This window comes from Piliocolobus tephrosceles, chromosome 6 (genome assembly GCF_002776525.5).
Source record: "Piliocolobus tephrosceles isolate RC106 chromosome 6, ASM277652v3, whole genome shotgun sequence".
Taxonomy (NCBI): domain Eukaryota; kingdom Metazoa; phylum Chordata; class Mammalia; order Primates; family Cercopithecidae; genus Piliocolobus; species Piliocolobus tephrosceles.
Genome location: NC_045439.1, coordinates 51862819 through 51881542, shown reverse-complemented (window position 1 = coordinate 51881542; position 18724 = coordinate 51862819). Strand labels below are relative to the sequence as shown.

General features: G+C 39.8%; 1 protein-coding gene across 11 annotated transcripts in view; it reads left to right on the top strand.

The window, feature by feature from the left end:
* The first annotated feature begins 4823 nt into the window (after positions 1 to 4823).
* The window catches only part of KTN1 (kinectin 1), a 103683-nt gene continuing 89782 nt past the window's right edge, over positions 4824 to 18724 (top strand). For 9 of the 11 annotated variants that reach the window (XM_023231218.1, XM_023231195.1, XM_023231225.1 and 6 more), the window contains exon 1: positions 4830 to 4965. The gene's annotated coding sequence lies outside the window, so the exon portion shown is untranslated. Of the gene's footprint in view, positions 4966 to 18724 lie in introns of all 11 variants that reach the window. The other 2 variants (XM_023231241.1, XM_023231175.1) reach the window with 1 other exon arrangement.

Below are 18724 nucleotides of genomic sequence, written 5' to 3'. Positions count from 1 at the left end.
TCAGTCCCACCTCTGCCACTTAGTAGCCATTTGACCTGAGGCAGGTTATTTCATTCATTCTTTCTATTTTTTCCTCCTTTTGCACACTTCTGTGTTGTGAATTATTTTCTTTCCTAAGCCTGCTTTCTCATCTGTAAAGTGAGGGTAATTACATCCCATGAGGTTGTTACAATTGGCAATTATATATAGTATATGAAAAGTAGCTACTAGGGTGATTATTATTATCAGATACATTATAGGTTAAATAATGCCTATTTATATTTAGACCCTATAATAAGGTGGACTCTGTTATATAGTTATATGCTATTTTGTAGCTTAAAAATATTTTAAAATACATTATCTCATTTATTAATAATTCTCACACTAACTCTTAGAGCTAACTCTTGGCCTCCATTAATTAGTGAGGAAACGAAAGCTCTGGGAAATGAAGTAACTTGTCCAAAGTCTCATTACTAGAAAGGGGCAGAAGCGGGAGGAAAATCAGGTTTTGTAGTTGCAAATTCAATACTTAAAAAGAAAAAACAAATTATTATAAGGAAGTGTATAAAAAAAATCACAGAATCAAGCATCCAAGTGGCTTGGATTTTTCCTTCCAATTGCTAGGTGTACTTGGACAAAAATGTACGCATTTCAATGCTACATTCTGTTAGAAAAATTTACATGAAACTGGTTGATAGCCAATATAATATTGCTGATTTAAAGTTACATATCTTATTATTTATGCAAGTGACAAAAAAGATATCATAAGGAAAAATTATGTATAAATGAAAATTCACATTTTAGTTGTTTGTGTACCTAAAGATTTACACCTTGGGAGTCAACATAGTATTGGGGCATGTACATGGGAATTGGAGTCAAACAGCTCTAGGTTCAAGTACCAGTTTGTGAGCCTTGTGTCTTTGCACTAGTTAGTTACCCATGTGAGCCTGTTACTACAATATGGGGTTGTTTCGAGGACCACATGAGCTAAGATATGTTAAATACCTGGCACAGTGCATATACACAACAAATACTAGTTTCTCTGTCATCATTTAATCCATTAGTTTCCATTTCACTAGCAGCCTTTGAGGATGGGAGACATTAAGGTGGTTTTAATCATGTTAAGTAATGTTACATAATAGCTTTACCTCTCCACCTACTTCTGCCCAAATTTCCCTTGAAAGACTACAGGGATGTCTTGAGACTGCATGAACAAAGTAGAAATTTCCTTCTGCTTGAATAAGATTTCTTGCAGCTATTATTTTTAAAAGTGAAAGAAGGCTGTTCCATTTATCTATTACATGACAAATTATAAAAAAAAATCGCAAAAATTATTTTATTTGTATGGGGTCAGAATTTGGTGGGGTCAGAAACTCAGGCAGTGCTTGGTTAGGTGATATTTTTGCTCCATGTGGTATTAACTGGGGTCGCTTGGTGGCATTAAACTTGTAGCATGGATGGTCTGGAGTTCAAGAAGGCTTCATTTATATTTCTGCCATCTTGGTGGGGACAGACGGAAGATGGTCCAGTTGAACCCCTCTCCCACCCAGTGTAGTCTCAGGGCCTCTCTACACAATTTTTCCAGCAAGGTAGATGAACTTTTTACATGGATCTAAGAGGCAGTGAGTGGAACTACCTGTCTTGTATAGCCTGGACCCAGAAGTTGGCAAAGCATCACTTCTGCCATATTCATTGGTCACAGCAGTCGCAGAATCCTTCTAGATTCAAGAGGGAGGTCTACAGATCCCACCTTTCATGCAATGAGTGGCAGATAATTTTCAGTCATCTTTAATCTGTTATGAAAGCACATGCTTGAAGACACAGGTCAAAGGAGCACAGTGCAGACCTTTATGAAGCATCTTTCTGTGACAGATACTTTGCTAGAATAGCTGATGACTTCTAGATCTGCAGCTGAAGAAGTTTCGATGAATCTTCCCTCACCATTACTTGGGTGAAAGTGGACCTGGAATCCTCCAGTTGCTTCCATCATACTTTCATTTCTGCCATCCCTGATCTTGTGGAGTCAAGAGATATAATCTGTTACTCACGCATTACTCAAATCTCTACACAAGTCACCACTTATGGGAAAACTACTCTAGTCAAAACAGGAATAGCCAGCTTGTCCTCCATCTGCAGGACAGGAATGTATTATTTGTCTTTAAAAGTTTCCCCAAACTCAGAAGAAAGAGTTGTTACATGCACAAAATTCAGAAGACAGTCTTCAGTAAATTGCAATTTTGTTAAATTAAGAAAAAAAAGGATGTTAACTCTTTAGGTAACAGTAGTTAGACTTTATAGTTTTCAGTAAAATTTAATTTATTAGTTGTTGCAACTAGAGGTACCTCAGATGCTGGGTGTGTTGCTAATCCTTTTTAACAAGTTAGTTATTGGTTTCAGTGGCACTGGAGGGTAGTAAATAGCAGGCAAAGTTAATTATATCTTAGGTTAATTATATGTGTTAACTATAGCTAATTACATTATATTATACTACACTTCAAAACCTGGAGGTTGGTGTTAATTCATAATAGGGCGTGCCTATTATGCATAACACTAGAGATGCATAGTATTTCTAGTGAATCTTTTTTTTTTTTTTTTAAAGACAGTCTTGCTCTGTTGCCCAGGCTGGAGTGCGGTGGCGCCATCTCGGTTTACTGCAACCTCCACCTCCCGGGTTCAAGCGATTCTCCTGCCTCAGTCTCCCTAGTCGCTGGGATTACAGGCGTGCACCACCATGCCCGGCTAAGTTTTGTATTTTAGTAGAGTTGGGGTTTCGCCATGTTGGCCAGGGTGGTCTCGAACTCCTGACGTCGGGTGATTAGCCCAGCTCGGCCTCCCAAAGTGCTGGGATTACAGGTGTGAGCCACTGCACCCAGCCTCTAGTAAATCTTTTTGTTTTGATGTGAATAAATAGAAAGCTTATAAAAAATAAAGCATTCAACCACTTCCCTTTCAATAGTCAAAGTTCAAACGCCAGAAAAGCTGAAATAGGTGATACAAAGTCATCCTTTAATATAGGCAGCAGTATATTTTGAGAAAATCCTAAACTCCATTTACTGTCTGTCTTACTTACGAGTGCACCGAAGTATTATTGCCTGTAACTGACATTGCGGTTTTACTGGTCAGGAAAATGATATAATTTTTTAATTCTAACCTAAAACCTGCTTTAGTACTAACCTGAGGAAATTACATGGTTGTTTGTAAGCTAATCAAGAGCCCTTAAACTCCATTACATAAATGATACACTTCCCCTTTGTATTAAGGGACTAATGGCTTCGCTTTTCAACAAAGCTGGATCTTCTGGCACACGCTCAGAAGATAGCCAGTACTTCAGAGATAGATTGCTTTGAGGGCTCCGGAGCCGCTGAGGGGCACAGTAATCCTAATGAGAAAGGAAAAAGAGGACGCCTCTGGAGTTAAAATAAGACAGAATGCATCTGTGGAGAACGGTGACTGAAGACTGGCAGAATTCTCAATATCTCAGGCCACTTATACACTGCGCAGTTTTCATTTGTATTTTGGAGGTGCTCTAGAAAACTTAGAAATGATTAGAATAAAAAGTATAGATACTTTTAACCAGCCCATGTACAGGAAATTCTGTTGGTGTAGAAACGGTTCTGCTGTTCATTTCTTAACTGCTTCTGTTCCGACTTTGTCAGATGTAGGGCGAGGTGGTGGTGGTGGTGAGTCCTAATTTTTTGTATCTCTATCCAGTCTGGAAGTGTTTGGATTATTTTAAACCTTCATAACATTTGCGGAGAGCTTGGAGTGTTTTGTACATGTAGTGGGGCAGTGCCTAGCCTCCTGTGAGAGATTGATCATCTATAAACAATCCACACAAAACTCACTTGCCAGTGGACCGGGAGGATCGCTGCCATCCTTTCAGCAAAGAGCTAAACGAATAAGCAGAGATCCGGGCCCATCCATCCTCGCGCAGCAGTTTCTACATTTTTACCCCGGCTTCATGAATGGCTACCAGCTGGCAGACACAACACTTTCATAACATTTGCACACAATTTATTTGGGTCGCTGTCTTTTCTTTCCTTTTTTTTGAGAGAAACGGAGAGTCTCACTCTCTCACCCAGGCTGGAGCGCAGTGGTGAGATCTCGGCTCACTGCAACCTCCGCCTCCTGGATTCATGCGATTCTCCTGCCTTAGCTTCCCAAGTAGCTGGGGCTACAGGCGTGCGCCACTACGCCCAGCTAATTTTTCGTATTTTTTTTTTTTTTTGGTAGAGACGGGGTTTCACTATATTTTGGCCAGGCTGGTCTTGAACTCCTGACCTCAGGTGATTCGCCTGCCTCGGCCTCCCAAAGTACTGGGATTACAGGCGTGAACCACCGTGCCCGACCATTATGTGGGTCGCTTTCTAATTTCTTCTCCGTTTGTAGCTAGCGTTGCCCGAAGGAGATTTCAGAGATCCCCTGGAGAAAGGGACGCGGGATGTAATTTTCCAGTAATTTCCGGGGGAAATCTGGAACAGTCAGGGGGTAAATCTAGTGCCGTTTGCTTAAGTTAAAAGAAAGGCGTGGGGAGCCAGGTGGTGCCCTGGAGGGAGGGCCGCGCAAGACGAGACCAATCCCTGGGACAGGGGAGAGCGGGGCTACTGAACGCAGGGGATTCCGCGGAGCCTGCAGCTCCTGAACGTCCACCTTCGGCCCAGCTGGGGGACGCGGTCTCGGGAGGAAAGCCCGGAATCCCGAGCCGGCCAGCCGCGAGCTGCGAGTAACGGAGCGCGTGGGCAGGCGCGCGAAGGCAGAAGCGGGCCGGCGTCTGTCCCTTTAAGGGGCCGGTCTCCCGGCGCGGCCGGCCCAGACGCCGGGACGTGCCGGGGCCGCCCCGCCCCGAAGCCGCCCGTTTCCTGCCGAGCGGCGCGACGGCACCTGAGCGACTGCGGCGGCTGCGGCGGCGGCGCCTCGGAGCGGGCGGCCCGGGCTGTAGTGCAGGCGCCGCCGCGTCTTCCCGGTCTCCTTCCCCGGCCGCACAGGGTGAGGGAGAGCAGGCCGCACCGGGCTGGGCACCGGCGGTAGGGAGCGCGGGGGGAGGCGGCGCCGGCCGCGGGGTCCTGGGGCAGCGGGAGGGCCGCGCCGGGCGGGGGGGGCGCGGCCGCGGGGTCCGGACGCCGCCCGCTGGGTAGGCCTCGGGCATCTGGTCGCCGCCGCCGGGCTCCTGCTGGGGCTGGGACGCAGCAGGGGGCGGGCTCGGAGGGACCTCCTCGTCCTCGCGGGGCCGCCCCGGGTCCGACCCCGGCTCTGTCGCGGCGCCCGGGGCGCGGCCGAGGGATACCCCCTTTCTCCCCAAGGACGACTCTCCCGAAGGCGAGGTCGACCCAAGAGGGCCCTGGGGTGACCGAGGCACCTATTTTTAGCCAGGCCTGAGGGCCCCGGGAGGGAAGGCGGATTACCGCCTCCTCGGCCGGTGGACGGAGGCAGCGCGTCTCCCGCGGCGTCCCCGGGCCAGAGCTGGGCCACGCTTACGCCATGCTGGAATTCCAGTCTTCGCCGCTGCCTCCGGCGGCCTGGGCGCTCGCCCCCTTCCCCGGCGCCCCTCCCGCTGCCCTTTGCGAGTCCCTAGGTCAGGGCGGGAGGCGGTTGGGCACGGAAAGCAGCGTTGGGGGGACTTTGGAAAAATCCGTGGACCACCCTCGACACCGGCGAAGTTATCACTTCCTCTCCCCGAGGGGTGTGTCTTCTTAGCGATTCGGCCTGACCCCTTCAGTTTCCAACAGTGAGACTTTTGGCCTTGGGGACCTCGCCGGAAAACTACACGGGAACTCTAGAGAAGTCGTCTGGCTCTCAGCCATACGCTTGGTGTGGGATGTGCAGCCCCGCACGCTGGCAGTGAAGGCGCTGGGTGCACTAGAAGTGGGCAGCCCCGGACGCAGGCAGCGGCGTCCCAGCCTGGCCCAGCTGCACCTTGACTAGGTTAGGTTAAAAGTAAGCTGTTCAGTGTTGGCCCTTCTTTCTTCTGGGAGGAAGGAGGAATCTAAATTCAGAACTGTGTTGTCAAACGAATTCCTTAGCAGCTATTTAAGTTAGTAGTGCTTAAAGAGCTACAGTTGAAGTTAACTGTTAAGTTGTGTGTGTGTGTGTGTTTTGAGATGACTTTGTGGAAAGCCTTGAGAAATGTAGACACCCATAGCCAGCCTAGCCGAAGATAAGCATCTTCAGGTGAACTAAACGTTCTGAATTGTGTAGGAGTTGACTTAAAGTTAGAATTTATGCTAAATCAGGTTGCATTTGTTTTCCTTAGCTTACTTACCTAACAGGCTAATGGCAACAGTGTCTCCAGTTGGGTCCAGAGCAATTGCTGGTGAGACTGGGGATAATATTCCTAGGAATAACACTAATTTACTCTGAGTATTTTGGGTAGACATGCCTTGCAGTAGACTTTCATATTTGATGTGTTGCCAGATAAAAAAGGCTTTTTTTGTCTCCTTTTTCCTTTTGTCTTTATTTTAGGAATCTATCCTGAAATAGCTGGGTCTGTTGATGAGTTCCCCTTCCACCTCAACATTGAGTTTCAAATGTCTCTTCTAATTTTTTAGCTTTCAGCAGACATAACAATACCTTATCTAGTGAGCTTAGAGAATAAGGTGTTCTACTTAATTTACTTGAGGCTGATAGTAAATTTGAAAATATAACAAGATATATTGAAAAATTTTCTTAATACTTGAAAATTATAAAGAATATCAAGTATTTAACTCTTAATGATTCAGGGTCAGCATTATGAAGAGACATTTACGATTTTGTTTCCAATTTAGATCTTTATATATTTTAATACCAGTAGTCTCTTCTGTTTGATATTGTGTTTTTCCCTAAAAATGCCTCACTTCAGGCTCCCTTCTAGTTTATAGGCTTTAATCTGCTTTTGGTGGGGAGATCGTTTTAATAATTATATTTTTAATATCAGTCAATATGACTTTTAAGAGCCTAAAAAGTGAAAATCTTTTTGAGGCTTAACTTCTAAAGAACGCATGTTAAGATTGTCACTGTTGTTAAGTTCTTAACTTGAATTTTAAGTTATGGTTAAAAGTTCTTAATCAGCCTGTCATGGTTAAGATGACACATAGAATACTGAATCGTAATTTGTTTAATAAAAGTTGAATGTGTCTTATACATTTAATATGTGTAAGTTAAGTTCTTAACTTGAATGGAAGATGTATTTTTAATTGTGTGCTTATAATTTTTATAGCAAATGAAGTTTTAACCTAAAAGATCTCCAATGCTGTGTTAAAATATAAAATTGTTGATGAACTTAAATGGTTCTAGGAAGGTTTTGGTTCTCTTGGGAATCTGACCTAATATGTAACAAAGAAATGAGAAAAATCATGCTTTGCAAGATCATTCATATATTTGAGAATACACCTTATGACTTGCTTGTTCTCTGTACTGTTTTTAGTGACTTTGAAGGTAAATCCAGAGTATACTTAGAGGATAGAAGCAAGTAACTATTTCTCTAGAAGTGGCATTGATGATCACTCATGCTCAAAGAGAACTGCATTTCATTGCTTCCTCTTTCAGTTCCTGTGAACATGACTTTGAGTGTCCCAATCAAAAAATGTAATTTATTTTCAAATCATCGGGAAAACATTGGTCTAGATGAGATTATAAACCTTTTCCCCACCTCTGTAAATAGAAAATTAAACAGTAAGGGGAAGAATCTTATGTGCTGTGAACTAAGGAGTTTAATATAACCTTCTGTGTCTGAGGTCTAGAGAAAGAGAAATAATGACAGTTTACAACTGTGTGCCAAGCTGTTGTGCTTGAATGTGTTTTTGGTCTTTGACAGAGGTAGCAGTGAAAACTAGGCTATTTTTCTTTTTTAAAAAACGGTACAAGCTTTTAATTGGTTTTATGTAAAAAGAAAATAGGCAAGATATACTTTTAATTATAACAATAGTTTTAGTAGATACTCTAATAGGAAATATAATATTCCTAGGAAATGTGTAAGACATAACCTAAAAAAAAGTTGTGATTTAGTATTTTACGAGTCATCCTAACTACTACAGGATGATTAAGAACTGTTCCATAACTTAAATATGGTTTCAGCAAAGTGATTTATACACTAAATTTAATTTGTGCTCTTCTTCCAGGACATTCTGCTTTTTGGGCTGTCTCATTACTAATTGCTTTGTTAGTTCTATCTTACATCTTCTACTTTTAAAGTTGACTTGCTCAGTCCTTGTTTTACTTTTATTTTTATATTCCTCTGACAGTCTTATCCAGTGTCATGGTTTTAAATACCTATATGCTGATGCTCCCATATTTATATTTCCAGCCCAGACTTTCCACATATCCTGTTAGGCCTATCCACTTGGATGTGCAGTGGTCAGCTCCAACTAAACTTCCATATTTTTCCTCAAACATGTTTGATGTTTCCATCAAACATTCAGGTGAAAAAACGTTGGAGTCATCCCTGACTGACTTCTTTCACACTTGGCATTCTGTGCTCTGTCTTATGTTGAAAATATAACCAGAATCCAGTCAGTACTTATTGCCTCCACTGCTCACCAGCCTGGTCCAAGCCATTCTTATCTCTTAACCTTGATTTCTGTAATTAACCTCCTAACTGATCTCCCTGCCTCTGCCCTCTCTACAGTCTTTCCAACACAACAACCGGATCATATCACTTATCTTCTCAGAATGCTACAGTGACTTTCTCTATGCAGAGTGAAAGCTGAAGTTCTTATGTCCTTAAGGCCATACAGAATCTGGACACTTCCACTCTCCCCATTCCCCCTTACCTCTAAGGTTAGCTACTGTCTTCTGCTTATTTCCTTCTGGCCCCATTGGCTTTCCTAGGGGCAGCTACATGTCAGACACTGCGCTAAACACTTAGTCTCCATCAATAAACAAAACAGACGAAAAGCTCTGCCCTGATAGAAGTTATGTAATAGTGTGTGTTTGAGGGGAAGAGGTAATAAACACAATCAATGAGGAAATTATATACTGTTTACTTCTCCTGGCAAGAAGGTGACAAGTGCCATGGAGGAAACAGAGCTGTGTTTTACACTGGCTGCTGCCCCTCCTTAGATCAGTGTTTTTTCTGAAGATACATGCATGGCTTGTCTCCGTCCAGTCTTTGCTTTTTAAATGTCACTTTCGTAAAAAGATCTGCCTATTTTATTTAAAACTGCACTCCCCTAACGTCTGTTTTCTTTATAGCATTTGTCACCTTCTGTTGTACTGTACTTTGCTCTGTTTTCTTTATAGCATTTGTCACCTTCTGTTGTACTGTATAATTTCCTGATTGTGTTTATTGTCTCTTCCCCATAACCCCCAAACAACAGTATTACATAGCTTCTATGAGGATAGGCTTTTTGTCTCTTTTGTTTATTGATGATTCTTTAAGAGTTCAGAGCAGTGTCTAGCATGTAGCAGGTCCTCAATAAGGATTTGTTGAACACAGTAATTAAATCCTGGCTGGGTGTGATGACTCACGTCTGTAATGCTAGCACTTTGGGAGTCCAAGGTGTGTGGATTGCTTGAGCCCAGCAGTTTGGGACCAGCCTGGGCAACGTGGCAAAACCCTATCTCTAAAAAAAATATAAAAATAGCCCGCCATGGTGGTGTGTACCTGTGATCCTAGCTTTTTGGGAGGCTGAGGTGGGAGGATTGCTTGAGCCAGGAAGGTAGAGGTTGCAGTGAGCTGAGATCGTGTGGACTGCACTCTAGCCTGGGTGACAGAGTGAGACTTCGTCTCAAAAAAACAAAAAATCTCCCATTCCCTCCTTTGATGGATACCTCATTATTGGATATATGTGGTTTTCAGTTTGCTCCTTTACTCTTTCAGGGATGGTCAGAGAGCAGAAGAAAGTAACGTGGAGCCTTTGGGAATGATGTTAGAGTGTGGTGGAGACCGTCTTACATACCCCACATAATTAGGACCATTCGTTAGTTAATTCAAAAAGTTGATTAAAGCAAGGACTCAAGATATATGTGCACCTTAAATGTTTTCACTGAAAATATTTGATTTTATTTTTATTTACCTTTTTATTTGTACTGATTTCTTAAAATAAAGGTTATCCTGATTTTCCTTTCATAGACTGTACTCTAAAAGCATTATCTGTGATATCTAGTATTGGCTTCTTTAAAGTGGAATGAAAAGTTAGGAACTGGGAAACTTTCCAAGTACAAAATCTTTATGGATGATTCCAGTTATTCATCAAGGCCTTCCAAAGGATTTAATGCCGTTTTTATAGAAATAACACCTTTTGACTCTATTTTCATATTTGATAGATATATAGAAATAAGTAAGTAGGAGAGTAACTGCTAGCCAGAAACAGCTTTCTGAAGACACCAGCCTATATATTTTTACAAAGGAGGAGAATGTCAGTTAATCCAGTAAGAGATCCTTTAAGACAGCTTCCACTTTGAATAGGTTTCATAGGGGCTGTAGGGTCATACCAGCCTATAATTACTAGAGGAGAATGTTATTTACTTGTACTTCTTTATTTTGACTCTGAGTAACATCTACAATTAGTTATCAGAACTTACGTGAATTCAAGTAAGTGTACATTGTCTATCAAGAGACATGATGTTACACTGCATTTTCACTGGAAAATGTGGGACAATTCTTATTCTTACACATGAGTCATTGAGTTGTCGAGGAAACAGTCTGCTCTGGTATAATGAGCTGGAAGTCAGTAGTTAGGAGACCTACAGGTCTTAGACCTTATTAATTCTAAGGTTTTTGCAAGTTCTTTATTGTCCAGTTCTTTAATTGCATAATGTTCTGTGAGGTAGTAGAAACAGTGTGGGCTCTAGGGAGTCTGAAGACCTTGGGCTTGAATTTAGTTTTGCTAGTCAGTACTGCTTACTGCATGTGTGATCTTAACATATATTAACCTGCCTAAGGCCCATTAAGGAGCTGTCTTACCTCAGTAGTTGCCTCATAAATGATAGCTAACATTGGAGTACTTATTTGCCGTCAGACTCTAAATGCTTTATGTGCATTATCATATTTAATCCTCTCAACGACCTTATGAGGTAGGTACTATGTGGTGAAAACTAGGGAGACAAATAATTTGTTCAAAGACACAACAAATGTCTTTAGGAGGAGCCTTAATTTTAACTGAGGCATTCTGACTTGGAGCCCATTCTTACCCATTGAGCTGTTTTATAAGAATGCTTTCTGAAAAATAAAATGCTGTCCATGTGCAGCTGTCCACTGTTAGGTGTTACAAAGCTAAATTAAGGTTGTAAGGATTCCGACCCCCCCCCCCCACCACAGGAATTAGAAGATTAATCTTAAAACTAGTGATTTAAATTTAAAGACTTGAAGTTTTTCAAGTGGAGAAAATAGTAAAAGCTACTTAAACCACGTGCTATAAAATGTTTTAGTTATATGGAAAGCAGTAGATAGAATGTCATCCTTTTAGTTTCCAAGAAATTTTTCTGTTTCATTTCCTACATATGTTCATTATGAGTTACTCTTGTGTGATCTTACAGGCATTCCTTAATGGCTACCTCAAAAAAGCCAACTCTGACCCTGCCTAAAAATGCATACCCTCCCTATTCTTTGTCACAGACTTATTTTTCTTCATTGCACCATCAGTCACAACCTGATGTTATAATATGCTTATTTCTTTCTTGGTATCTGCCTCACCTACAAGAATGTAAGCAGTGTGAGGCAGGGACTGTTTTGTTCATCACTGTGAACTATGTGTTTGACACTTAGGTAGTGCTCAATTTGAATGAATGGATGGTCTGATGCTCGAAAATGATTGAGACTCATTGAGTCTTTTGCTTTACGTGCCATCCTTTATTAACATGCCTAACTGAGTGGTATTTGGTATGCCATATAAAGTGAAACTCTAAGAATAAGGGTTTCAGGTTTACTCTTGGGAGAGTGGAATGGAAAACAGTTTGAAACACGAATTTCAGCAAAATGCTTGTGCTTAGTCTCAGTTAATCTTGTTCATCAGTAATGTAAGTGTTCTGAGTGGAATCTCTACATAAATAATTTAGTGAATGCCTGTGTTTAGATCTAATTATCATTTGAAATAAATTTGGACAAGCTAAACTGTGCGCTGAAAACTCCCTAGTGTTCTGAACGCTGTGTTGCAGAACATTGAAGATACTGCCTTAAATCTGTAATATCCACACAGGTTGAATTCACTTACGTGCTGCCAACCTGTACTTGCCTACTTTGTTGGGAAGTCATGTTCATTTGAAATGTTTCTGTAATTACTTTACGTAGTTTTCATAATCTGGATCTCTTCAGGTTGGCTAAATGTCATGATTTCTGTGAAGGGAATTCCTCAAGCTTGTATTTAGTGTTCTTATTTCTGGGTACAGTTTCAGGTACTGTGCTGTATAATCTTTGTGCTTGGTACTCTATTGCTGGGGAGTCATTTCTTAAATAACTTCCAGTTTGACCTAGATGTTTGCTGTAATTTTAAGTTTAAATTGAATCCTTTTGTAAAAGTGGCTTAGTTCTTTTGCTCTTTTTCTTTTCTTTTAGTCTAAATAATTAGATTTAGTTATTTAGTTTTAACTTGAAGTATTTCTGAGCTTGAAAATTTTGGAGCACTTTTCAAGTGAAAAATACAGCTGACCTTTGGACAATGTGGGAATTCGGGGCACAAGCCCCCGTGCAGTCAAAAATTTTTGTATAACTTTTGACTCTTCAGAAACTTAACTACTAGTACCCTACTGTTGACTGGAAACCTTACCAATTACATAAATAGTCAGTTAACTTGTATATTGTATATGTATTATATACTGTATTCTTATAAAGCTAAAGAAAAGAAAATGCTAAGAAAATCATGAGAGACTGTATTTACAATACTGTACTGTTTATTGATACAGTAAGTTTATATCATCTGTAAGATGAATCATCTGTCTGGAACAGTGAGCAACTGTAACTGCAGACCTCAGTCTACAGTACATATCAAGTAATTCGACTTTTACTTGTCATGACTTTTCTCTGCTTCTTGGGAGCACTTCCAGCAGTACTAGTGGCACTTGATATGGGTCCCATGGTGTTATTCAGGGTTTACAGTGTTGTGCTAAAAATGATGAAAAATATGTGAGAACTAAGATCACTTTTTACTGTGTTACTGTTACTGGAAGGACAGAATGCTCATGTGGAGATAGAGTCATGGATACTTCAGACACTTGAGCTCACAGTAATAGCAACAAGAGGTGGCTACAAAATTATTACAGTGGTACCATATGTACTGCAGTTAATTTTATGCAGTTGTGATTTAGTACTATATCTTTACATTTGTTTACATTTCCTTCTATTGCAAATGGCACCATGTACAGTCACCATATAGGGTCTGGTTTGTGTTTGTGTAAGTTTTGATAAATTTTAACTTTATAATTTGTGTTATAATTTGTGTATATTTTATGGTAGTAAATTATAAAATAGACTGGTATCTACATATATTTTATGCATTCATGACATACCTTTTTCTTAATTTTTTCAATATTTGTAGGCTATGGTTTCTCTGCGAGTTTTTTTCAAATTATTGCATTCTCCAAAAAATTTTCCAATGTAGTTACTGAAAAGAATCTACATGAAGTGGACCCACATAGTTTAAACCCATAATGTTCAAAGGTCAGTTATACATTCAAGATTAGCCTTGGAATTATATGTAAAATAGAGCCCAGGCATTTACCTTGTCGGAGGTTTTGGGGAGAAAAGAAGTAATTCATAAATATAAGTTAGTTGTAGAGTGATGAAAGCCGAATTTTTGTCTGCTCTTCTAGGATTAATTACCTGGCATAAATTGGTAGTTGTGTTTCATATCCTTTCAGTGTTATGTAACCTTTATTTAGCAGAAAGTCCTGGCAGCGTTCAAAATAACATACTACTTCTGGTATAAAGAGATTCTTTTTTTTTGAAACGGCGTCTCGCTCTGTCACCCAGGCTGGAGTGCAGTGGCGCAATCCTGGCTCACTGCAACCTCTGACTCATTGGAACCTCTGACTCACTGCAACCTCCACCTCCTGGGCTCAAGCGATTCTGCTGCCTCCCAAGTAGCTGGGATTACAGGCGCCTGCCACCAAACCTGGCTAATATTTGTATTTTAGTAGAGATGGGGTTTTGTCTTCTTGGCCAGGCTGGTCTCGAACTCCTGACCTCAAGTGATCCGCCCACCTTAGCCTCTCAAAGTGCTGAGATTACAGGCATGAGCCACCATGCTGGGCCAGAGATTCTTTAATTGTTATTCTTGGTTACTATATTTATCTGATTTGTTTTTGTTTTTTGTTTTTTTTTTTTTTTTGAGACAGAGTCTTGCTCTGTCGCCCAGGCTGGAGTGCAGTGGCGCGATCTTGGCTCACTGCAACCTCTGCCTGCAAGCGTTTCTCCTGCCTCAGTCTCTGAGTAGCTGGGATTACAGGCATGCACCACCATGTCCAGCTAATTTTTATATTTTTAGTAGAGACGGGGTTTCACCATGTTGGCAAGGCTGGTCTTGATCTCCTGACCCTGTGATCCATCCGCCTTGGCCCGGGATATTCTTTCATCATGTTGTATGTCGCTCTAACTGATTTGGCTACTTCGTGTATGAATATTTTACAACCTGTTTCCTGTTGTTGGACATTTGGGTTTCTAGGTATTTTTGTTGTTAGTATACACAGTGCTGCTATGAACACCTTGAATAGCATAGTTCTATTTGTTGCACTTGTGTCTCTAGGATAGTGTTTTTTTCAAACTTTTTGTTACCACTCACAGTAAGAAACACATTTTAAATTATTACTCATTATATTATCAGGTATACTATTCCATGCTATTCTGTTTCGTTAAAACTAAAAACGCTAGTCAAGACCTAAGTTTTATGCTAATCGCTAATGAGACTAGAGTGTAGATAGTTTTAGGGCTTATAACTAGCTAGAAATAGAATTGCTGGATTGTAGGAGACATACATTCTCAACTTTACTAGTTAGTGGTAAATTGTTTTCTTTCTAATATAAATGTACCAGTTTATTCCTGTCACCAGTATATATGTGTGATGGCTCCACATTCTTCCCTATACATGATAATGGCAGAAACCAGTTAGCCTATTGTGTGTGAATTGATATATTGTATGTCTTTGCATTTCTTTCTTTTCTTTTTTTTGAGACGGAATTTCGCTCTTGTCGTCCAGGCTGCAGTGCAATGGTGCGATCTTGGCTCGTCGCAGCCTCCCGAGTTCAAGCGATTCTCCTTCCTCAGCTGGGATTACAGGCATGTGCCACCACGCCAGGCTAATTTTGTATTTTTAGTAGAGATGGGGTTTCTCCATGTTGGTCAGGCTGGTCTCCCGACCTCAGGTGGTCCGCCTGCCTTGGCCACCCAAAGTGCTGTGATTACAGGCGTGAGCCACTGCGCCTGGCCTTGCGTTTCTGATTAATGAGACAAAACATATTTTCAGCGTTTGCTGGGCACTAGTTTCCTTTTCTCTGAAATGACTGTTCATTTTTCTGTTGGGTTTATCTTTTTGGGTGGCAAGATTTCTTCATATGTTCTGAATACTAATTCTTTGCCACTTATGTATTATAAATGTCTTCTTACTTTGTGGCTTGTCTTCTGACTTTCCTATGGTGTCTCTATTAAAAGTTAAAATTTTTAATGTAGTTGAATTTATCAGTGTTTTCCTTTTATAATTTGTACTTTGTGTCTAGTTTAAGAAATTCTTCTCTGCCTCACGGTTATGAAGATGTTCTTGCATGTTGTCTTCTAAAGTTTTATGTTGTCTCACAGTTCTTTCCTTTGAATTGATTTTTGTTTCTTCCCCTTTGTGCTGTTTACTTTTCTCCAAGGTTTCCACTGCTTACCATTTCAGTTTTTAAGGGCTAAAATGTGTTTATTTAGAGATGCTTTGAAATAATACTTTGACAATATGGGGTTGTTTTTAATACTTTGACAATATGGGGTTGTTTTGAGGATTGCATCTACAACTTACTTTTAGAGTCACAAGAAAATAATTGCAGATGACCCTTGAACAACATAGGTTTGAACTGCATAGGTCCACTTATGCGTGGCGCAGGATGGTGAAACCTGAGTAGATGGGCTATGGGACTTGACTATGGGCAGATTTTGGTATATCTGTGTGTGTCCTATAACCAATTTTTGATGCATACTGAGGGATACTGTATGTTTTCAAAAAGAAACTTTGGATAGTTATTCAGTAAACTTTGAAGTCCCTCCTCCAATCCCTATTTGACATCCTAAGTGTTTTGTAAATATTTGACAGTGATGCCAGTGTTTGCATGTGGTTTTCTTAAATTGTTTAGCACATATATTGTGAAGTAGATCTTTGTGCTTGGTATTTTGAATAAATATGGACAAACTTCTGTGTATCCAGCTGGTACTCAGAGTGTACTTACAGTATGAGGAATCAAATCCTTAATTTTGAAAAATTCTCACCTCTTTAAATATTGCTTCTTTTATAGTCACTTTTCTCTCTTGTTAGACTTGTCTTGGAGTCTTAGTTTATCCCGTGTCTTTGATTGTTCTATCATTTTTTTCTCTTCTCTGTGCTTCATACTAGGTAAATTCATTACTGTCTAGCAGTTTACCATTTTATTTTTCTATTTTGTCTAGAATGTGTTGTATCTGTTGAGTCTATATGCCAGTATCTATAATTTTGATATTTTAGATTTGGAATTGCTTTTTCATAATCACCGGTTTCAATTCTCTTTTTGTTTGACAACCCTTTTGCTACTTAGAAAATCTCTATCTGTTCCTTTAACATGTTCAAATTAAAAAATCTTTGTCAGACCATTTCATAAAACATCTGGTATGAATTCATGTTTTTATATGATTGTTTTTTCTCATTAAATTTCTTGCTATGTTTTGGATTTTTAAAAAAACCTGGTTTTAACATTGGACAGACTCATTATTTTGATGACTTTTGTGTTCAAATCAAAACCCTGATATTTAATCTTGTTTTTGAATTTACGAATTGATCAGAAATAGACACTCCCCCCCCCCCCCCCCAAAAAAAAAAACTTTTTAAACACTGTGAGGGTACTATTAACAAAATTCACACTGGGAAACTCTCTAGGACTAGCTTGCTTGGTTTTTGTTTTTTTTTCCCTCCCCAACTAGAAGTTCTAAGAATTGTAAGAAACTGAAAAATAAAGAGATAGGGTATAGTAGGTGAAAGGAGACAAGAAATATACCAGTCAAGGAATAACAAAATACTTACAAAGCAATTGAGGAATGTGAACGAACGCTAGCTTTGTATTAAGGAATTATTAATTTTTAATTTGCTATGACATTGGATGTTTTGTTGTCTTGTTTCTCCAGGCTTGGAGCTTCTATAAAGTTATAGCTCTGGATTTGCAGTGTCATTGTTTTTCTCCCCTCTCCTGCCCTCTCCTTTTTTACCTTTTTATTTTTTTAAAACCTCTTTTTACAAGCTGTTCAAATCCTGACCCCTTGGCATCAGGCGGTGAACCTGGTTCTATTTTATTGCTGTTACTTTTAGAAGCTGAACTATCTAGCCATCTTTCTGGTTCCTTCTTCCCTCTACTCCACTTAAGATATGGGTTGCTACTTTGATTTTTTATTGCATTTCTCACCCACTATGATGTTTATCTTAGTTTTGAGTTTAGCCATATCTTTTAAATCATTTCCTTTTATATTCGTGCAAAAGGTTGGTGCAAAAGTAGTATTTCACACCATTATTAAGTTATTTGGAGTAGGAGGATCCTTATTGAAAGTCTTTATCTTCATTTCTATCTATCTTAGTCTTGTTTTTTGAATTCCAGCTTATGTATCCTGAGTAGTATTCATAGTGTATCCTGAGTGATCTAGTTCAGTAATCTTTCCCTTCCTTTGCACAAATCTGTCTTTTAATCTTGTTGAATATTATTCAGCTCTACAGAACACATCTGATATTAGCATCACACTAATTTATGATTATATAATAATTAGTTAGAATCCTTAAGTCTTGAAATGCGATTCTTGCTTTTGCTGCTTGATCTCACTCATCTTGGGTTTCTTCATTCTTTTTTGGAGTTGCTATTCCCACTCAAGCAGAGTAGATTTTTTTTTTTTTTTTTTCGTTTTTTGAGTTTGGACTGGTATCCGTTGTTGTCTGGAATATTTTTGCTTGTTGTCTCCAGCTTGAAAGTCAAATATTCGATGTTTTGAATTCATTCTTGAAAACCCTGCTGGTAATTTAAAAGCTTAATTATTAAATGAAAGCATATTTCCATTAATTTTAGTAGGGAATTATGATGCAATATTTCATCCCAAACAGTTTTCACACGTAGGTAAATATTAATCTAACAATGAAGACAAGTTTGTGTAGGTATAAACAAGTTGAAAGTAAATACACTTTATACGTAAAATATAATGTAGTATATTGAAGGCTAATTGTATTTGCCAAAGGAGAAAGAAAATTTGATGGTGGATGGTAGTGTGGTTGGTAGGGTGTCACTTTTTGGAGAGTCTGTTTCCTCTGTATTGTGTTTTTGCACCAATTCATGCGTTCTGGAGTTCAGAGTTATCTTGAATTCAGTCTGCACTTAAGTTGTCTGTGCAGAAAAGCACCACTAGGGCAATAACAGATAAACATAAGTTGTTTAAAACACGGGAAATGGAACGCAAGCAGAAAAGACAGAGTTGTAGGAGCTGGAAGCTCATTGACTTTCTTGCTCTGCGTATATACACAAAGCAGATCTAGGTTCATCCAGTATACTGTATGTGCAGTATAGATCTGTTGCATATGATATACGCTGACGGGAAGTAATTATGTTGAATAAAACATTGAGTGTGTCTTTGCCTGAAATCATAAAT